General features: G+C 50.0%; 1 protein-coding gene across 6 annotated transcripts in view; it reads left to right on the top strand.

Moving 5' to 3' along the window:
• Positions 1–54: 54 nt before the first annotated feature.
• EXD3 (exonuclease 3'-5' domain containing 3) overlaps positions 55–14,940 on the top strand; it is a 251,278-nt gene continuing 236,392 nt past the window's right edge. For 4 of the 6 annotated variants that reach the window (XR_005952833.1, XM_041406503.1, XM_041406498.1 and 1 more), the window contains exons 1-2: positions 55–177; positions 5,390–5,454. The gene's annotated coding sequence lies outside the window, so the exon portion shown is untranslated. Of the gene's footprint in view, positions 178–223; positions 431–5,389; positions 5,455–14,940 lie in introns of those variants that run through there. The other 2 variants (XM_041406499.1, XM_041406500.1) reach the window with 2 other exon arrangements.

Below are 14,940 nucleotides of genomic sequence, written 5' to 3'. Positions count from 1 at the left end.
GCCCCCGGGCTCGTGCGCTGCCGCGGGCGGCATCGCCCCCTGGCGGCGCCGCGCCTCGGTGTCCCGGAACAGGAGACCGATGGGGGCGCGGCGCCGTGCGCGAGACGTTCCGGGACCGCTGGCGTTTGCGGCGCGGAGCGCCGGGGAAGGCTTTGAGCGGCGGACCGGCGGTGCCAGGTGAGTCCCGGGCGGGCCCGGAGCGAGCGGGGCCGGCCCGGCCCGGGCACCCGCCCCGGAGCGGCTCCGTGCGGCTCGGACCCCCAGAGGAGCGGCCAGCGGGCGGCGCGGCGCACGAAGCGGCCCCGGGGCTGGCGGGGCCGTGCCGGTGTGGCGGAGCGGAGCGGGCCGGGCCGGGCCAGGCTGAGGGCTTGGGTCGCGCCGAGGGCTGGGCGAGGAGCCGGGGCCTGCGGGGAGCGGGGCGGAGAGCAGGGTGAGAACCAGCGGGGATTGCACCTTCAGCTCCGCGGCGCGGCGGGGCGGAGGCACAGCGGTCACACGGGCTGGGGCGAGTTAAGGGCACTTAACAAACCGGAGACATCGGCCGCAGCCCTGCGTGCGGCTCGGGCGTTTCCGTCTGAAACAAACTGGTTGGGCTCCCTGCCACCGATTTAAAACGTTGCAGAGAATGGGAAAGAAGAGTCGGTGGAATTGGGTGTCGTCCACACGTGGAAAGATAAAGTGTGGTTTGGGAAAAGAAATACAGTTTGTTTGACTGTGATGAGAACAGCAGGAGTGGAATAAAATGAGCGGCTAAAATTTTGTGTCTAATTGGATCCTGCAGATGTAATGAATGTAAAGATTAAAGGTTAACCCACGTGTGGTTGGAAAGGAGATCCCCCCCACTGGTGTTCCTTCTTGGGAAGGGATTTCGGCATCTGAGTCAACTGATGAATGCTTAGAACCACGTACTTGGACTTTCCGAGGAACTGAACTCTAGTGCAACTTGACAAGTTAATGAAGCAGGTGCCATACAAAATGTAAGAATAGCCTTAGGACAAACCGTGCCTCAGCTGTGAAATGGAAGCCGTGGATGGGTGGGAACGAGCTGCTCCCCACACCTTGGTTCAGTCCCTGGCTGAGCCCAAAGCAGCTGTGTCACCTTTGCTGCCGGGGTCCCTGCTGACACAGAGGGGACATGGTAGGGACAGGGTGCTGCTGGCCTGGCCTGCCTGTCTGGGTAGTTCCACGTGGCAGGAGGATCTTGATACCACAACAGCTTCCCACCACAGCCACTGCTGGGGGTGGAGGGGGACTGGCAGGACACAGGTGCATCAGTGGCTGCATCTGGACTGCACTGCTGGGGGAGGAGTTGATTGCTGGTGTGGTTTGGAGTTTTTCTAAAGAAAATCAAGCTGCAGTGACCATGTGTGTGCTCGTGGTTAGAACAGGCTGCTGGGGAATCTCTGGTTCCAGGAGCTCTCCAGTGTGACAGAAGAATCCTGGGGAATTCAGGGCAGGCCACAGAAATGCTCTGGTTCTGGAAAACAAGCCCTGGATAAGATCAGCTTATTCAGGCACGTTCAAGAGAAGAGAGCTGAGGAGTGACTCAGGCACTCTGGAAATCCATGCCTGTGGGAAGTTCTCCCACAGCTGGATCCTGTCAGCCTTCCCAAAGCACTCAGCAGGATCTGGTAACTGAGGCACAGCGACACAAATTCTGTTAAATGTGACCCAGTTTCCCTGCAGTGGTGGAGGGTGGTTCCAGCAGGAGCTGGGCCAGAGGGGAAGGCCTGGCAGTGTTGGGAGCTCCTCAGTGGAGGCTCTCAAGGCTGAAGGTGTGCTCAGAGCAGACTCCTGGGCAGTCTCGGGGCCAGGCCAGTTTGGGCAAGCAGTAAGGCAGAAACAATCAAATTTTAACATCTGGAGCAAAAACTAGCAAAATGCATCTTCTGGAATGTAAATGCTCCATCAGAAAAGCTCTTTCTGGAGTTCCTGAGGCAGCAGTGCTGCCTGTAGGAATGCTGTGCAGGTGGTTGCAGTTCAGCAGTGAGCACACTCTGGTGGGGCAGAGGCGATGCTGCTCGCGCAGAGCCCCTGCAGACACACAAGGACTAAACTGAACAAATTGCTCTTTTCCACTGCAAACAGCAACTGGCACATCTGGAACAAGTGCAACTTGTGGGATTCTCCAGAGGCAGCATGGACAGAGGTGAGGGGCAGCAGGGGCAGCTGCCTGTGCTGGGAGTTCCCAGCTCTGAGGTGGTGCAGAGAGATCCTCACACAGAAGTGGATGCCAGTTCATAGAGGCTCAGTTATACTCAGACAACCAAAGCTGCTGCTCCTGTGAATAGATAATTTGCCCAAACGTGCATTAAATAACTTGCTGATGTGTGCAGTGATGTAACCTGGGAGGAGAGGGAATGACATAGGGCACCTCTGGGCTAATCACAAAGACATTTTGTTGGAATTAAGAGTGCTCTTCTGACCGAAGTTTTAGTAATTTAATTCAAAAGCTAATTACTGAGTCTGTGTAATATGTCTTTAAATAAAAATATTTTTTTTTAGCTCTCTGAGGATTCTTGGTGCTCTGGCAGCCTCCTCAAGCAGCTCCCTTTGTAACCAGGGGCACTGGAGGGAGGGCTGGTCACTTAGGAACTGAGGAACAAAAACAGGACATGTGCCAAGGGCTGAACATCCTGCAGATTCACATGTTCATCTCTCATCTGAATGAAAGTGTAATAAATTGATATGGTGTTGGAGGAATTTGGGCAGATGTCAGTGATAAACGCCTGAAAAAATCTTGCAGAAAAATGAAAGAAGGGGGTGTGTATACATGGGATATTGGAAGTCTGACAAGCTTTTTTCCCAGAGGATAAAAGCCTTTGACTCTTTTGGAATACATGTGGAGGTTTGGTGTTGCAATGTGACCAAGTGGCATTAACTTGGGCCTGGCAGGTGAGAGTTTGAGGTCAGGAGCAGTGTGTCCTTTTCCCACCTGTGCTAACTGAACTCCCTGCTGGGAGACCTGGGGCAAATCCTGCTTTGTGGGCTGCAGGTGAGAATCAGGCAATAAACCCTGCTTGTGTCATTACCAGCTTATTCAGTCTCGGCTTTGCTGCTCCTCTGGGCTGTTGCTCTGGGCACAGCCCCTCCTGCTGCCTCTGAGCAGACCTGGTTGAGGCAATTGCTTCTGTCAAAGACATTTCTACAGAAGAAAAAAAAAATCATGTGTTTCTAATTCTTACAGAATAATCCTCCTTGCAGTTTCTTCTGCAATGAATAGGTGGAAATGCAGGTAAAGAAAGATGAAGTGTTTTGGAATCTGATCAGACCAGGAGCAGTTAAAAACTCTTCAACTTCTGTCTGATCACCTGTAACACATGAGGAGTCTGTGCCTTCTCTGACCCTATCCCATGGACAAGGTTGTGTATTCCTTGTACCTGCCACACTGTAAATGTGAAGAAGGAATTCGCTAATGAAGAAAAAGGAGATAAAAATAAGAAGAATGGAAGAATTAAAGGAAAAAAATGCCGAATTTCTGTTGTGTAAACATTTGAACAGTAACAGCCCAGAAACCAATTTGAAAGTGACATATCACGAATGGTTCCTGTTGGTGTCCTGCTCTGGGGCTGCTGTTCCCGCAGGCCATACCTGCCCCTGCGTGTCGTGGTAGCAGCTGACATAAAAAATGCATCAAAGCCTCTTTTTCTTGTGATAATATAGCAGCCAAATTCTCTGCCCAGTGCTTCAGTCCATCTCTGAGTCTGTCTGGGGGAGCAAAGCTGCAGGTGTGTTTGCACAGTGAGCCCTGGCTGCTGTGCCATCGCTGGGCTGGGCACTGCTGTGATCCTTGTCCCACCCTACTGAGCCAGGGCAGGACACACTCCAGCTCTACATGGATTTAATGCCTTTAAAAAATTTCCTCTTTATTACATCTCCAGCTCTGCCAAGGGTATGGCCACATTTCATGTTAAGTCTAAATGTGTGGCTGCTGTCATTTTAGACTTTTGATTAATGTAATGCTTTTCTTTTTTTGCTTATTCGATGGTTTGTGATACCCACACAATGTGATTTATTCTTGGCTGTTGCTCATCTTGCCTTCAAAAGCAGAGTGCCTAACAGTGTGTTACCCTTACAGCTCTGCACAGCTGTGGTTCACTTACTCGTTTCAGGGATTAATTTGCTCTTGCATTTTTTTACACTTTTTACTCTGTGCTGAATAGCATGTAGGTCTGGTTCAAAAGAGATCTAATCATTTTTGATTTTACACCAATTCACTGACCCTTGTTTAGGTTACATGTTCATGAAAGAAAAGTCTCTTTTTCAAAACAGCCATGACACTGTCTGCACACTGATGATCTTTGTAATGTCAAACTCTGCCTGAATCTCCTCAAGGAATAAGGTGTTTTGTCAGAAAGAGGGTTGGCTGGAGTGTAGCAGTGCTTGAGGAATGTTTAACACGTGAGCGAGCACACAGGAGGGACTCAGCACTGCTTGGGAAGCGCTGGCTCTATCAAACTGCTCCACGTGGGTTCCTTGGGTTATACAATTGCCTGTACAGTTTTGGAAGATATTCCCTGGGGACTTGAATCTCCCAGTGTTAGAAGCTAAAAGGAAATTAGTTTGGCTTTTTGAGAAGGGCAGTGCAGTTGGGTTGTACAAGCTCAAGCTACAGTTTCAGCTGGAGCATGGCAGGTTTTTGTTACCTGTGTGGCTGAGGGTGTCCTCCGGGGCTGTTTGTGAGCAGTGGTGGCCACTGGGCCACTGCAGGCATGGAGTGGAGCTTTCCTGCAGGTGCTGTGCTTGCTGAAGTGGATAATCTGTGTGGGTCAGGGTGTTGGTTCCCTGCATGCTTCATTGCATTGGTAAGGTGTTCTTAGTCTTTGGTGACCGAAATGGAATCACAGAATCCCTTGAGGTGGGAGGGACCCACCAGGGTCACCCAGCCCAGCCCCTGTCCCTGCCCAGACCCCCCAACAAGCCCACCCTGGGCATCCCTGGCAGCGCTGTCCAAAGGCTCCTGGAGCTCTGGCAGCCTCGGGGCCGTGCCCATTCCCTGGGGAGCCTGGGCAGTGCCAGCACCCTCTGGGGGAAGAACCTTGCCCTGAGCTCCAGCCTGAGCTGCCCTGGCCCAGCCCCAGCCGTGCCCTGGCTCCTGTCCCTGTCCCAGAGCAGAGATGGGAGCTGCCCCTCCATTGCCCCCTGGGAGGAGCTGCAGATTTCTCTGAGGTCTCCCCTCACTGCACATCATGATCTTAACATTACAGTAAAAATGCTTAGCAAGAAGTAAAGAAGTTGGCAAGTATATGAGATGAGTTCAAGGAAGAATGTGCTCCCTGCCAGGTCTGTCTCCCAGCCTGCATTAGCCAAGTGCCTGCTGGGGCTGTGGGGCTGAGGTGTTGAGTTGCCCGGTGTCCAAGTGCTCACAGGCCTGTTTGCTTCCTCACAGCTCCTGGTGGCAGCAGGGTCCCCCAGATATCGCCAGCAGTGACGCCTCCACTGTCCTCCCTCGGGGTGAGTTTGCCACTTGGGCTGAGTTTGCCATGTCTGTTCAGAGGCTTCTGACACACATCTGGCAGGATGAGGGCAGTGCAGCTTCAGGAACTTCTACCCCTCTCTATTCTGTCTTGTAGGAGCTTGGAAAAAGCTCATTTGCACCTTCTGCTCCCAGCTGGAGTGTTGAGTGGGATCCCACCTGAGTGGGATGCCTTGGTGCAGGATGGGGGAGGGAGGGGACAGGAGCTGCACAGGAGCTGCTGTGACTTTTCTGGGCCCACACTGAGCAGCTGTTGCTCTCCTGGCATAGCTGTAGGTACAGCTTCAAGGGCAAGGAACAGCCCTGTTCTGACAATGTGATGCTGAGATTATTTAAGTGAATTTCTATTCTGAGAATCAGCATGGAGTTTGTGTCACAATAACAACTTTTCTGGTTTGCAGGATGCTTTATTAGTTTACATGGGTGGGTGAAAGGGAACTGGGCAATAAACCATGTGTCTGCTGCATGTCTTGTAGCCAGTCCTGTTCCACCACTGGTTTGCAGGATGCTTTATTAGTTTACATGGGTGGGTGAAAGGGAACTGGGCAATAAACCATGTGTCTGCTGTTTTAACTTGTAGCCAGTCCTGTTCCACCAATGCAGCCTGTGTGACACCAAATAGTATTCTATGGTACACCAGTGTATTAAGGAACATATTCAAGGAGATTCCATTTTGATTTGTGAACTTCATTGATTTTATTCACTTATTTTTGTAAAGTTTGATTTAACTACATCATATGTTGAAAAGTTACCTAGCAATTCCTTACAGATTGTGTAAAATTCAGTTTATCTTAAAAAGTTGTACTGGGTTAACTTGCATCTTACTCAGTATCCTTTCTTCTCTTGGAATGGGAGAACTGTGAATTTTCCCATCTTTCTCTATAGTCCTGCTGCCTACTGAGGTGTTTACCAACGAGGGCTTGCACAGTGCAGGGCAGTATAAAATATCTGTGCAGGAGCAGTCACCAGTTAGTGTCTGTCATCTGCTTTCCCATTTTCAAGTGGAGACAAGGCTCATTTGGGGTTTTCCTGGTGTCCCTGTGTGTGTGAAATGCAGCTGCAGCCTCGTTAGAGGGCACTATGGAATCACCCAGGGAGCTGAGCAGCCACATTCCCCTGCAGCTCTCCAGAGAAATCCTGCTGCAAACGTCCTTGGCCCCCAGAGCAGAAAGTGGGAATCTGGAGCTGGATTACGCTGGGTACCGGTGATCAAGGCAAGACTGCCTGTGCTGCTCATTTCATGCTTGTGCTCTATATAGAACATAGCAACAATTTATTAGAGAATTCACTGCAATTTTCTAAATGTGAATTAATGAACTTGCATTTGTCATGGCCTTTACCCCATAAACTGCCCTGATCCTAAATCTGTATCCATTTTGGATATTGTTTCTTGGTTGCTTTTGTCTTTAAAAAAGTAAATCCTTGATAAAAATATAAGATACTTCAGAAACTCTTGGGTTTTAGTACCAGCCCTTCCAACAGTTCTATCAGTGTCTTTGACAAACAGTTTGTTGTGTCTCCTTTCACTTTCCTTGTGTCAAAAAGAGGATAATGATTTTTAACTTGGGTGAATTAATCAATATATAAAAATGTGCTTTGAAATATGAAGTGGTTTAAAAATTTTTGAAAATATAATTAAAATATTGAACAAAACAGGAGTCAGAGAAGTCAAATTTAAGACCACGATTATTATTCAACTGCTTTCATGGCGCTTCTGTTCTGGCAAGATTATAGAGCCAGATCATTTGCATTACTTTTGGTTTCCTGATGTTTTTAATTTTTTGTTCAAGGAACAGCATATTTATATGCAGGAGTCAGATTGTCTGTAAACACAAACATAATCTCACCTTTGTCCAAACACCTTGTTTTGCTTTTACAAAACCAAACCAAACCGGTGGGACCCAGAATTGCTAATTGTGAGCAATTAGCACTGACTCATCCCCAGCCTGGGGAAGCTTGGCAGGAGCCAGGCGTGTTTCCTGGGCTGGAGCGGTCCCTGCAGGGCACAGAGCTCGGCTCCAGGCTATGGCTCCCTCTGCGTTCCCGTGTTTCCTGGGCTGGAGCCGTCCCTGCAGGGCACAGAGCTCGGCTCCAGGCTATGGCTCCCTCTGCGTTCCCGTGTTTCCTGGGCTGGAGCCATCCCTGCACATCGAGCTCGGCTCCAGGCTGTGGCTCCCTCTGCGTTCCCGTGTTTCCTGGGCTGGAGCCGTCCCTGCAGGGCACAGAGCTCGGCTCCAGGCTGTGGCTCCCTCTGCGTTCCCGTGTTTCCTGGGATGGAGCCGTCCCTGCACATCGAGCTCGGCTCTAGGCTATGGCTCCCTCTGCCTCTGCGTTCCTGGAGCTGTGGGAGTGTGCCGGTGCTGGCTGGCTTCTCTCACCGCTCCGGGCTGCTCCTGTCCTCTCCAGGATGGGAGAGGAGTATGGGGAGGTGTGACAGGGCAGGGACAGTTGTGCACAGAGCCAGCTGACTGAGCAACTCCTTGCAGAGTGCCATGCGTGCCCTGCCAGGCAGCTGTCCTCCAAGGGCAGCCTCCCTGGCCTAGGCCACGGACAGTAAACACTGACCGCAGGAGTGTTTATCAAAGCAGGTTCTGTGCTTCAGCCAGGAGACAGCGCTTGCTCTGGAGTCCTGAATCATTGTGCCAGGCTTCCATGAACTCTGTTGGCCACAAGACTTCATTCAAAGCAGAATAATAAGAAAACGTCCTGATCAGGCCTGCTTTTTCCTCTCCTAGTTTTTAATCTCCTCTTGCACTTTCCCTGTCTGTCCCCCCAGAACTTTCCATCCCCTTGGTAGCTTTTTGGCAAAGAGGGATTGCCTGCTCAGGGCTTCTCCAGCATCCCTTTGTGGGAGAGCACAGCAGGAGCTGCCTGAGCCCCGTGGGTGGCTGCAGGTGTGTGGGAAGCAGCTCCTGGCGAGATCCTGCAGCCTGTGAGGCAGCTGAGGTGACAGCCCCTGCAGGCAGGTCTGGGCATCCTGGCAGAGCAGCCCTGGGACAAGGGCAGGCACTCGGCACTTCCCAGCTCCCACTGCTCTCCTGGAGGGTGGCACAGCTGCTCTGGGCAAAGGGAATGGGCTGGGGACAGAGACAGGATAGATCCAGGCTGATATGTGGCCCTGGATCCTTTGGGGGAGTTGGGAATACAACAGCAGACAGGCAGGCTGGGATGGCCTCCTAGTGACTGCATCAGCTGGAATTCCTGAGGAACCTTTTATTTGTCTGGCTGGCAGATGGATTTTAAGGTGGAATGCAATACACAGGGACTCCTCTGGCAGAGATAAAAACAGTTGCTGAGCTTAAAGTATCTCGTCTATGCGACTGGGGATTGTGGTTTTTAATGGGTTTGAAGAGTGTTTCTTGTACTCCTGTGATTTCTGTAAGTGACTTCAGGACTGACACTGTGAATGGCAGAGGTGTCAGCCAAAATCTTCTCCCCTTCAGTGTTATCCTCCATCCCATATGCAGATCCCTCTCATGTTTTACCACAGTTTGGATGTTCTAAAAAGTCATGGTAATCCAGGAGCCAGACACATTTCAGATCATGTCTGAAGAGGAGCTCTACCTTGCTTGTAGGAAACACTTTCTGCCACTTTTGAGTAATATCTCCTCACAGAACATTTCTGTGGAGCTGAGAGTTTTGTTTTAAGGTGATGGTGTTTTGGTTTTTGTTGCTGTTTGAAGACAGCTGTGTTCTGTGGTGACATGTTTGCCTGAGTTGGCCAATGCCATCCCCACAGCACAATGTGTTAAGTGGAATTGTTAGATGCTTTAGCTCTGAAATCAGCTCCAGGTACAAATTAGATTTTTATTATGCAGTACTTAGACCCATCTATAGTTACAGTTCAGTGTTGTACGTAAGTTCTGCCAAGCCCTGATTTTGACTCTGGAGGCCCAGTGCCGATTCTGGGCCGTGTTTTGGGGCTGGTGGTGTGGCTGGGGTTTCCGAGCAGCTCCCTGCTGTTCACCTGCCCCAGAGTGATGTTCTGACTGGGCAGGTTCTTGTGCTGGGCTCAGAAGCCACTGTGGGACAATTTGTGTGTGATAGGGGAAGGTAGCAATAGTGCAGAAAAAGAGTGAAAAGGCCCCTGCTGATAGAGGTTAAGGGAACAAATACAACTGTAAAAGCACATGAGAGAAGCATAATGGGGAAAGCTTAAATTTTGGGCAGTTTTCACCCTAATGTAATGATGTAATGGAGCAAGAACCACTTTTTCCTTCCTTTTTTCTTCTCTTATTTCTGTAGGAGCCCAGTGGTGCTGTCTGGCTGACTTGTCAGAGGTTTAAGCACCAAAAGTAACCATTTTTAAGTAAAGCAAATGCAAAACTCTGGGTATATGCTTAAAACTCAACAGAAAATGAACAAACAAAAAATATCAAAAATGAAGAAAGTCTTTTGTGTACAATGTCCAGAGCAATTTTAAAATACTCTTATTCCATGCCTAAATAAATGGTTGTTTCAGCCAAAGAGAAATCTTTCCTCATGATTTATTACACTAATCTGGATGTAAGGCCTCTGAGCAGGATTGTCAGTTTGTTAGAATAGCTTTCTTCTCTTTTCAGATTTAATCCACATGTTGTTGTATCAACAGAGCCTTTGCTCAGTTATGAGTTATCCTTTTTTAATAATAATAAAAAAGTGAAAACACATGGTTTTTAACAGCCTTATTACAAAGAAACCCAAGATGACATAGGGAGAGGTGATCATCAAATGGTGACTGTGATTTGTATCTTCGGAGTGGTAAAAGGGTGAAAAATGGCCCTTTCCCCTCTGCCTGGGGCAAGCCTGGCCGGGACAGGAGGAGGCAGCATTATCTTTGGCCAGGATTTCCGAGGTTTTTTCCCCAGCTTGTGCAGTGATGCTAAACATGCTCTTTTTAGTTAACTCTAATTTCCTTCCTTTTTTTTTTTTTTTTTTTTTTTTTTTTTTTAAAGGGGAATTTATCTAGAGGTGTATGTAATTCACATTTCCTTCCTTCCTGTCTTCCTTCCCTGTAGAGAAGTTCTTTCTTGGACCCCTCCTGTTTTCTAAATGGAGAGGAATTACTCTCAGGAAACTCATGAGTTTGGTATTATTCCTATACTTGGTTTTGTGAGAAAACATTTAGTTTGAGTGTAAATGCTTACTTGATACCTGCATGAGGGTTCAGAAGTGCACATGAGAGCTGCTCAGTGAAGCAGCTCACTACATCACATGATGATAACCTTTGCTTGGCCCTGTCAGCCCACAGTCCTGCAATGTCAGGAATTAGTACTGGAGCACCTCAACACCCTCTGGACTGGCAGCTTGGGACCCAAATGAGGCCAAAGGCAGAGCAGTTCTGATATTGATGTTTCTGTTGTCAGTCTGGTTTCTTCCAGCTAGTGCTGGACTCCTGCAGTCATCACAGTCCCCTTGAATTCTCTTGCAGGTGTCAGCACAGCTGCTCCTGCCTCAAGTGTCAATAGAATCATTTGCAGTGATGTGATTTTAAAAGAAGCTGCTAATAACGTGTCTTAGAACAGAAGGAATTGGTCTGGCATTTAAAAAATGTGGCATGAGCCTATTCTACTCCTCAGAAGTATAGAGGAGAGTAAAAAAAGGTCCAACCTTAAGCCCTAAATAGTGAAGGGGAAAGGAAGGTTTTGTCCTTGCTGCCAGAAGCAGATGCAGGGATAGCCTGGCAGGGATATTGGAGCTCTGTGGAAGGATTGCTCCTGCTCTATCAGACAAATCCTGTGGTCCATCTTGAATACCAGCATTGCAGACTAGTTTATGTTGGAAGGGACCTTAGAGCTCATCCAGTGCCACCCCTGCTGTGGGCAGGGACACCTCCCACTGTCCCAGGCTGCTCCAAGCCCTGTCCATCCTAGCCTTGGGCACTGCCAGGGATCCAGTGACAGCCACAGCTGCTCTGGGCACCCTGTGCCAGGGCCTGCCCACCTCACAGGGAAGAATTTCTTCCTAATCTCTAATTTAATCCCACCCTCTGGCAGTGTGAAGCCATTCCCCTTTGTCCTGTCACTACCTGCCAGTATAAAAAAATCTGTCTCCCTCCTTTTTACAAGCCCTCTTTAGGCCCTAGCAGGGGCTCTAAGGTGTCCAAGGAGCCTTCTCCTGTCCAGGTGAACACCCCCAGCTCTCCCAGCCTGGCTCCTGAGCAGAGGGGCTGCAGCCCTTGGAGCAGCTCCATGGCCTCCTCTGGACTGGCTCCAGCAGCTCCAGGTCTTTTCAGTGCTGAGGCCTCCGAAGCTGGGCACAGCACTGCAGGTGGGGTCTCATGAGAGCAGAGCAGAGGGGGGGAATAGAAGACAGAATCCTCAACAGCTTGTGCAGACCCTCAGGACTGGCAGCACCTTTGGTGGCAGTCAGACTGGCCTGGCTTTGTCAGTGGCCAGGCAGGCAGAGCCAGGCAGTGCTGGCAGAGCTGGCAGTGCTGGCAGAGCTGGCAGTGCTGGCAGAGCTGGCAGAGCTGGCAGTGCTGGCAGTGCTGGCAGAGCCAGGCAGTGCTGGCAGAGCCCGGCAGTGCTGGCAGAGCCCGGCAGTGCTGGCAGAGCCCGGCAGTGCTGGCAGAGCCCGGCAGTGCTGGCAGAGCCCGGCAGTGCTGGCAGAGCCCGGCAGTGCTGGCAGAGCCCGGCAGTGCTGGCAGAGCCCGGCAGTGCTGGCAGAGCCCGGCAGTGCTGGCAGAGCCCGGCAGTGCTGGCAGAGCCCGGCAGTGCTGGCAGAGCCCGGCAGTGCTGGCAGAGCCCGGCAGTGCTGGCAGAGCCCGGCAGTGCTGGCAGAGCCCGGCAGTGCTGGCAGAGCCCGGCAGTGCTGGCAGAGCCCGGCAGTGCTGGCAGAGCCCGGCAGTGCTGGCAGAGCCCGGCAGAGCTGGCAGAGCTGGCAGAGCCAGACAGTGCAGGCAGAGCTGGCAGAGATGGCAGAGCCAGGCAGTGCAGGCTGAGCCAGGCAGAGCTGGCAGAGCTGGCAGAGCTGGCAGAGCCAGGCAGAGCTGGCAGAGCCAGGCAGTGCAGGCAGAGCTGGCAGAGCTGGCAGAGCCAGGCAGAGCTGTGCCAAAGCAGCAGGCTGTTCCTGTATGAGGCAGCTGAGGGACAATCAGACCCCTGGCTGTGAACTGTTAAGAGTATTCCTTGCACAAGAAGAAAACACCTCCTTTGAGCCTGGCCATGGAATGCAGACTGGAGGTTGGGTTTGTTTTTGTGTACACTGGCCTTGTGTCACTGCTGCTTTTTGAGAAAAAGGCTGAGCATACCTCTCCAAAGTAAGATAAATTAAAACACAGATATTGGGAGGACTGGACTTTCCAAGCTCTCTCAGAGTCTCCTGTCCTCAAGTCTGCCTTCTAGTATCTGAAGTTCTCCATCCCTTGGTCCTACTGGGTGCTCAGATTAGGTTTGTTTCCTTTGCAGTGTACCCCTGTTCCTGATGGCTGTTGGTCCTATTGCTTCTCAGAACAGCTTTGAGTGGAATCATTTCCAGAGCAGTGGTAAATGAGGAAGACATTTGGCTTGCAAGAAAAATGTCTTTATAGGTGGATTTTGCAGGGCACTGTACTATGTTTTGCTTTCATCTACAATATCTTTGAGCAACCTCACCCCACTTTGAAGTTGGCCATTCTTTGAGCAGCTGATTGGATTGGAAAACTCCAGAGGTCCCTCCCAAACTAACTGAGTCTGATTCTCTTTTCTTATAGAGTTCTGGCAAAGATGTTTCTTTTGGCTTCATTTCCATCTCCCTTCCTTCATGCCCAACAGCTTTCATCATGTTCCCATCATAAGCAGTTCTTTAAACCGAAGTGATGTGTAAACATCAGGAACTGTTTCTAAACTGTAACATGAGTTTCCTTCCCTCATAGTTTAAAATTACTTTATGCTGCCATATTCAGATGATATGAAAAATAAATTTTCCTTTATTACTATGTATTAAAAGCGAACAACTTTTTGGTTTTTGTCCTCAGAGAGAAACGTTTTACCATGGGGCAATAAAAAGAATAGTTCTCTAAAAGTTAATGGGTTGTGTTTTCAAATCAGCTTTGGTCCTGTGCACTCTTTGTTGGAAAGCTGCAGAAGAAGGAAAGACAAAAAGAAAATAGCCTTGTTATTTAGGATCTATAAGATGATATTGTTACTGCCTTTTTAGTGAGTGTTGCATTTTTGCATTAAAAACTGGAGTTAAGGGAAAGATACTGTTTTTATGGATATTGGTAACTATTATCCAAACACTTTAGCTCATACTTCATGCTGTACAGCATTTTGCTTAAAATTTCAGCAGTTGTTTAAGTTGCTTTGACTGGTAATGGACCAGGTAATGTGTTGCTGCTGCACGAGTGTGTGCTGGGCAGGGATTGCTGGCAGTTCGCTGGCTCGCCTGCATTTACAGTTTTATTCTGGGGCCAGGACAGGATGGCAGGCAATTAAGTGGAGTTCCAGATACCAGAAGTATAATTTATCACATGTGTCCTCCAAACTGGAGCTGCCTGATCTCAGAGTTGCTGCCTGCTGTGTGCTCAGACCTTAACCTCTGTGTTTAGATTGCCAATGTGGTGCCAATTAGTGGGACTGGGATGTGGACACTGAGGAATGTAACTCACTTCACATGGGCTGCCAAACAACTAGCAGATGTTGAGCTAATGGGTCTTGGCTACTACCAGCCTGACTTGGATTTCAACCCAGAGGTGAAGGAATTTATTTCTCTCTCATTACCAATTCCCTTGTCCTGAGATTCGGGAATTCCATCAGCTTACTCTGGGAGATGATGTAAAACATTTCCCCTCTCCCTCAAAAGTGTTCCCAGGGTGTCTTGTACGTTGCTTTATTGTGGTGTTAATTTGCCACCTTTGTTATCCTACAGGATAACATGATGATCCATGGAAAATGAGGATGTAAGCTCAAACATGCAGCTGGAATCCTGAACGGGAGAGCTCTGTGTGAGTGTGGGGTGGGTCAGGCACTGTCCCTGCAGCCTGCTCAGAGCTGTGATGGAAAGCCTGTCCTGGGATTCTGTCACTCCTTTGAGTAACAGAGGCCGTAGGAAGTGCTGGGGTCTGGCTTGCTGGGGTCTTGCCTTTCTCTGTTCTCATGACTGGATATTGTACACTCAAACCCTGGAAAATGTGTAACTGCAGGCTCAAAGTTTTCCTTCTGGTGCTGAGTCAGTGCTGGAGAATGGCCTGGCAGGTTCTGTGGCTTCTCTGGTGTGACTGAGAGGAGCAGGCAGTAGTTCTTACTCAAGTCACTTGGTCTGTTCAACCTGGAGAAGAGGAGACTGAGGGGAGACACATCACAGTTACAACTTCGTGGTGAGGGGAAGCAGAGGGACAGCTCCCATCTCTGCTCTGGGACAGGGACAGGAGCCAGGGCACGGCTGGGGCTGGGCCAGGGCAGCTCAGGCTGGAGCTCAGGGCAAGGTTCTTCCCCCAGAGGTGCTGGCACTGCCCAGGCTCCCCAGGGAATGGGCACGGCCCCGAGGCTGCCAGAGCTCCAGGA

This window comes from Onychostruthus taczanowskii, unplaced genomic scaffold (assembly GCF_017590055.1).
Source record: "Onychostruthus taczanowskii isolate IOZ18803 unplaced genomic scaffold, ASM1759005v1 scaffold25, whole genome shotgun sequence".
NCBI classification, from domain to species: domain Eukaryota; kingdom Metazoa; phylum Chordata; class Aves; order Passeriformes; family Passeridae; genus Onychostruthus; species Onychostruthus taczanowskii.
This window is presented reverse-complemented; position numbering and strand designations above follow the sequence as displayed.